We start from the raw sequence: 6,574 nt of genomic DNA, 5'->3' as shown, positions 1-6,574 counted from the left end.
CACCACAGATTGACATGTGGAAGCCACCCTTGACGACCCCCTTTGTGTCAATGATACGTTGGGAACAAAACGCCTGAGAATTATCAATATGCAGTGTGGTTAGACGGGGACCAATCGCGTCTTGCGATGAGGTGACGTGGAAGCAATTGATTGGTCGAGAGCTCACCTAACTACCCGCCGTCTGTAAATGCGTGTCGAGCGATTTGGGACGAGTTTTTGTGAAGATACTAGGATTAAGACTATGCCACATATTATACATATTGTTCAATTTGCATATACGGCATAATCACGTTGACACACCGGTCCCCATCAGATCGCCGAAGTTAAGCAACGTTGAGCCTGGCTAGTACAAGGTGGGTGACCATTTGGGAATTCTAGGCGCTGTGTGTGCTTTCCGCTTATCTCGGCATTGTTTCCAGTCGTTCTGAACCTCCAACTCTTGCCACTGAAACTGATTTTTAAATTCAAAATTACCAATCGCTTTACTCAATATCTATCTATATAGCTATAAAAGTGAAAGTGTCTGTCTGTCTGTGTGTCTGTCTTTCCCTACGCAATAACTCTGTCAATTTTAAGTCTCCAGACTCGAAATTTGATATACAGGGTAGTGAGATTTGGGAACATCTTTGCGAACGGTTTTCGGCAAGAAATTTGGCTGTTAAGGGGTCAAAGTTCAATGATTTGACCCTTAAGAACTCTACCAAACTCCTCCGTCAATTTTGGGTCTAAAAACTTGAAAATTTAGATATAGGTTCCTTGTATTGTATATATATGTGTATGTTTATGGATATATGTGTGTATGTGTGTGTATGCGTACGCATATATATATATGTATGTATAGCAATGACCGTCTTCAGTGCCATGTCTACTCTACTATGTGCCAAAGTAGATCTTATATATATATATATATATATATATATAATCGCTCTTAAATGTATGATCGCTCTGAATGTATGATCTTAAATTATATGATCGCTCTTAAATATTGTCTTCAAGCTTCATATATATATATATATATATATATATATATATATATATATATATATATATATATATATATACTAGCATGGCTGCCCGGCGTTGCCTGGGTGTTTTGAGGTGTATGCTGAGCAAAAAAAAACGGTCAATTTTTTAAACTTTGACTCCTATTATGACCCCTGAAAATTTATTGTTTAGGGCTCAAATCAAGTTATTAAGTTAGAGACATGTCCAAGGAATCTATATCTAAAATTTCAAGCGTTTACACTCACAATTGTAGGAATAGTTTGGTAGAGTTCTCAAAGGTACAAATCGTTGAACTTTGACTCCTTAATCGCAAATTTTCTGCCCGAAAACCTATCACATCGATTTTCTCAAATCTCACTACCCTGTATATCAAATTTCGAGTCTGTAGGCTTAAATTGACAGAGTTATTGCATAGGGAAATGTACACACACAGACACAACACACACACACAGACACTTTCACTTGTATATATATATATATATATATATATATATATACTTGTTTATTGTTATATAAACATGCTCACATCCCGCTGCTACAAATAGCCACTTGTTTCAATCAAACAACAGATATCATCAGGCAGCGACTTGACTATTCAAAAGTTCAATGAATAATAGGTTATACATTGAACTTTTGAATAGTCAAGTCGCTGCCTGATGATATCTGATGATATTTGATTGAAACAAGTGGCTATTTGTAGCAGCGGGATGTGAGTATGTTTATATAACAATAAACAAGTATTATCAGCTCTTTTTATTGAGCACTATCTAACAACCTCGTTGAATTCATTAGTCCATTACTTTGGAATATAAAAAAACCCGAGTATATATATATATATATATATATATATATATATATATATATATATATATATATATATATATATATATATATATATATGATTGTTGAGCTGGATTAAATCCGACGATATGAAATAAAATGGAGGTGGAAGGACCTGGATACTCAACGTTTCGCCCGATCTATGCGGGCTTCTTCAAGAGGGATGGTCATTGACGAGAGAGTCGGAGGATTGGGGCTATATATAATGATGGGGGAGAGCAGCGTGTTTTCCTTATGTAAATTAGATGTCATATATACATGTATATACATTTTATGAGAGAAGAACTAATTAGAGTAAACTAGTGTAGTGGATTACGTCTAAAAGATAAAATATCGTAGAGATTAAAAATTGTGTTTGGAAATATAGCGGTGATAGATTAAATAAATAAAATGACACGAGATTACGAAATAATTTTTTTTTTTTTTTTTTTTAATTAGAAATAATTGAATTGGGATAAAATAGCGCAGTAACTTAAAAGATGGTATCTAAAAATAAGAATAGGAGGTGATAAAATGGAGTCTAAAAATAGATAATGATAAAATACAGTAAAATAAAAATAAAATTAAGTGAAATTACGAATTTTTTTTTTTTTTTTTTTTTCGCGTTTAACCGGTGTCTAAGTTGTTTTCTTTGATAATTATTTTCGACAGAAAGGGAGCAACGTGGAAAAAACCTTTTCTTTGCTTAATTATATTGCTGGAATGGGAGATTATAGCTGACTCAATTAAACTCCATTTTATTTCATATATATATATATAAAGCGTGCAGACAACATTTAATAGCGATCATTAATGACACGGCTTAGACTGATTCGCCTCACGTTGTTTTTAATGATGGCGTAATCGTCAGACTTCTTAAGAATTGATCATTTATTCCACGATTGGCATTCTTAATACCTTCAACTACTTAAAAAGCTCTTTAGCTTTTGAGACGCATTGAAAGCTTTATATATCTAATCTACATACATATAATGGGTGTATAGTTTGGTTTCCTATATGTAGATCCATTGAAACCCGCGTGTTTATGATATAATAAAGCACTCAATAGAGCAAGTATACGTACATTTTTAGTTACATATTTGCATACATGTTTCAGCAGAATCTAACTTTGCCGAATCTTTGCACCAAACCTTCTCTTTTATATACGAGATGAATGAACCTTGTCGCTCCTTTTTTTGGTCTGATGAGGTAGGTCTTTCAATTCGGAAAGATGTATACACATATGTAACCAATAATGTTTGTATAATAAATATATACGGTACCAAATTAATATACGTTATATATACATTTGTGACATATTTGTGTCGGCTAATCTCTAACGCACACACAATCATATACACACACTCTCTCTCTCTCTCTCTCACACACACACACAAACACACACACACAAACACACACACACACGCACATATATATATATATGTATATATATATATATATATATATATATATATATATATATAAGAGAAAGAAAATTAAAACTGTAAGTTGAACTTTACAATCAAAATTTATTTTTCGACTGAATACCTCAAAAAGCAATTTACAAAGTCCTTATTCTGCAGAGTTTCAAAGAATGCTATTCTTATTATTCTTCTCATCAGAGGACATAAAGAAATCAGCAAATTATATTTGTAGCAATGCTAGAATTTGCTAGTTAAGGCATTAAGTGAAACCGCAATTTATTGTAGTTATAAATTGACAAATAAAAAAAATGTTGGGTATGTAAAAAAAACTAATATAAAAACAAACCGCGCATAATATTTCAGTTTGAATGAAACTCCTCTAGAGTTGATCCAAAATGCAAAATAGTTTTTTTTAGATAGAATGTATTCCAAAATAAGTCCAGCGTAACGATGCATATAATCCGATTGGAAAATTTTCAAAACAGCTGAAATAATGCAAATTGTTTGGGGTTTTTTTCTGGGCAGTGCAGTAGTCCAAAGAGAAGTCTGTCCCGAGTCAAATGGGACCTAATAGTAAGAAGAGAGAAATACAAACTGAGAACCTTCATCCTCGGCTTAAAAAGAAACATACATACATATTAGTAGTCATCGACATACCGTCCTGTTTCGTTGTATCACAACTCATCAGTGCCGTTAGACTAGCACCTCTCCTAAACCGAGGATTGAACCTAGAACCATCGACTTGATAGTTAGAAGTTCCATCGATCGACCTACGAGGTCGGTGCCCGCAAATAACCTCGCCAAATGTCTTTTTTAAACAAACATTCCTCCACCACTTTTATAGTGTTCAAACCGCTGATAACCAGGCAAGAGCTTCGTATTTTTCAGCCAATTAAGTAGCGCGTGATATTATTTACGACAGTGCTCTACCAAAAGAGGGGGCTTAAAATATATATATATATATATATATATATATATATATATATATATATATATATATATATATATAAGAGAAAATGTATGTATGTTTGTATGTGTGTTCGCTTTTTCTGTATGTCTACAAAAGCCTTTTTTCAGAGAAGCGGTCGGTCGGTTCACAACTTTTTAAAACTTTTTATATCACATATAAATCGTAATATCTCACAGTTAACAACGAAGCTCGCCTGTCGACTTAATTTGCTCGATTTCGGGAAGATAAATATTCAACATTTGTCGCTCGCCGCATGTGGGTTAGTCTTTTTCCTATAACATCTTGGGAAAAAATAAAAATCCCTTAGTCAAACTTGACCTCATTAACTCATTAAAACGTGCACCTGTCAAATCCAAGTAATTAAATAAATTCAAACGTGTTTCCGTTAGCATCTCACGGTGGGGTAATCGTTAACGTCGCACGTTTTTTTGTTTTTTTTGTTTGTTTTTTTTACTTCTTAATTTACAACTTTGCCTCAAGAGTTCGGGTTCGATCCTCATACTTACCAACCAAAACATTTTTACCCCCCCCCCAACCCGGGAGTTTCCAAACACACCTCCAAACACCCGGGCAACGCCGGGTACCCCTCGCTAGTATATATATAAATGTGTGTTTCCAATAAGAGAAACAAAGTGTATATTAAAAGTTGTAAGGCTTTCAGAATTTGATTATTTTTTAATATTTTTTTAGTATTTTTATAACGCGTTTCAAATGTCTTCTTCGGATATTTTTATATAAAGTTTTTTTTTAGTTAAAAGTTTGTGGAATTTCTTTTGCTAAATATTTTATCGCTGCTAGCACCGGTTGTGTTTTTCAGAGAAATGCCAATCTGGGACGTTGTGTCCCCAGAAGGCTACGTCATTGGTTCAATAGGTTATAGTTAAGTCCATTTTGTTGGTGAGAAGATGTTGCGTGTATTTGTTAAATATATTTATGAGGGCGGAACAAGGCTTGAAACACGTTATAAAAATATTTTTTTAAATGACAAAACTCTGAAAAACCTACAATTGTTGATGGTTAAACTCTTTTATATATATATATATATATATATATATATATATATATATATATATATATATATATATATATATATATATATATATATATATATATAAAGTGATGGTTGTGTGGTTCTAACGAGAGACAAAGTCTATATTTAAAAGAGTGTAGCCATCAACAATTATAGGATTTTCAGACTTTGTCATTTTTTAAATTTTTTGAAATATATTTATAACGCGTTTAAAGTCTTGTAAAGCTCTCTTCTTGAGTCTTTTTGGTGAATAGTTTTTAGAGAGCTGAACAAGGCTTGAAACGCATTATGAAACTATTTAAAATATTAACAAATGACAAAAGTCTGAAAACCCTACCATTGTTGGCTACACTCTTTTAAATGTATATATATATATATATATATATATATGTATATATATCATATTTTTTTTTACTATAATAATTAAATACCTACAGACACTAGTGTTTCATCCTTTCGGGAATCTTCAGTGCAGGGTGTCACGATTAACACCAGTCGACAGATTCGAACTCGGCAAAACGAGCCATCTCTGGCTCAATTAGCAAAGACCGTATCCATTCGGCTATCATTAACCGCGTGAAATAACGTTGAATTTAAACATTTTAATTTTAAATGTTCTTTACGTCAGTCAGACAGTGATCTAATCGTTATACGATGATTTATGCATTGCATATATATATATATATATATATATATATATATATATATACTAGCAAAAGTACCTGTCGTTGACTGGGTTCAAAAACAGCCTACAGAAAATGGACTCTGATTTATGAAAGTATGATAGGTTATGAAAAGGAAGGATTGTAAAGAGATAGCTTCGAATTTCACACTGAAACACTTATCACAATATTCTGTGGATCTATATTAAAAAAACCTTGTTAAACTTTGTGACATATTTCTATTCTTTGGAGGTCAGGCGCGAACGAACACCCCATAATTTTATTATACCATATTTCTTTAAACCGAAACATAATTATCAAAGTATACTTACGCAGATAGATATGAAAAGTCTTTATTAAAGCCTATTTCCATTCTATGGAGGCCAGGCGCGAACGCACACCCCATAATTTTATTATACCATCCCTATTTAAGTTAAAACACACTTATCAAAGTATTCTTATGTACATCTATATCAAAAACATTTGTAAACTTTTTTTTTTTAATTTTTTATTTCCATACTTTGTAGACAAGGCACGCACGCAGACCACAGAATTTTAATGAACCACCATTCTGCCAGATCAAACATACCCATTCCTGTGTCTTGATACATCTTCTATCATTATGTGTGATCAGTTTTCTATAATAGTCAACCATATAGGAGCC

General features: G+C 32.7%; 1 pseudogene; it reads left to right on the top strand.

Annotated features, from left to right (window-relative positions):
* The first annotated feature begins 273 nt into the window (after positions 1-273).
* Positions 274-390, top strand: LOC145268969 (5S ribosomal RNA; annotated as a pseudogene).
* Positions 391-6,574: the final 6,184 nt, after the last annotated feature.

This window comes from Euprymna scolopes, chromosome 44 (genome assembly GCF_053919585.1).
Source record: "Euprymna scolopes isolate OS-2025 chromosome 44, ASM5391958v1, whole genome shotgun sequence".
NCBI lineage: Eukaryota > Metazoa > Mollusca > Cephalopoda > Sepiida > Sepiolidae > Euprymna > Euprymna scolopes.
This window is presented reverse-complemented; position numbering and strand designations above follow the sequence as displayed.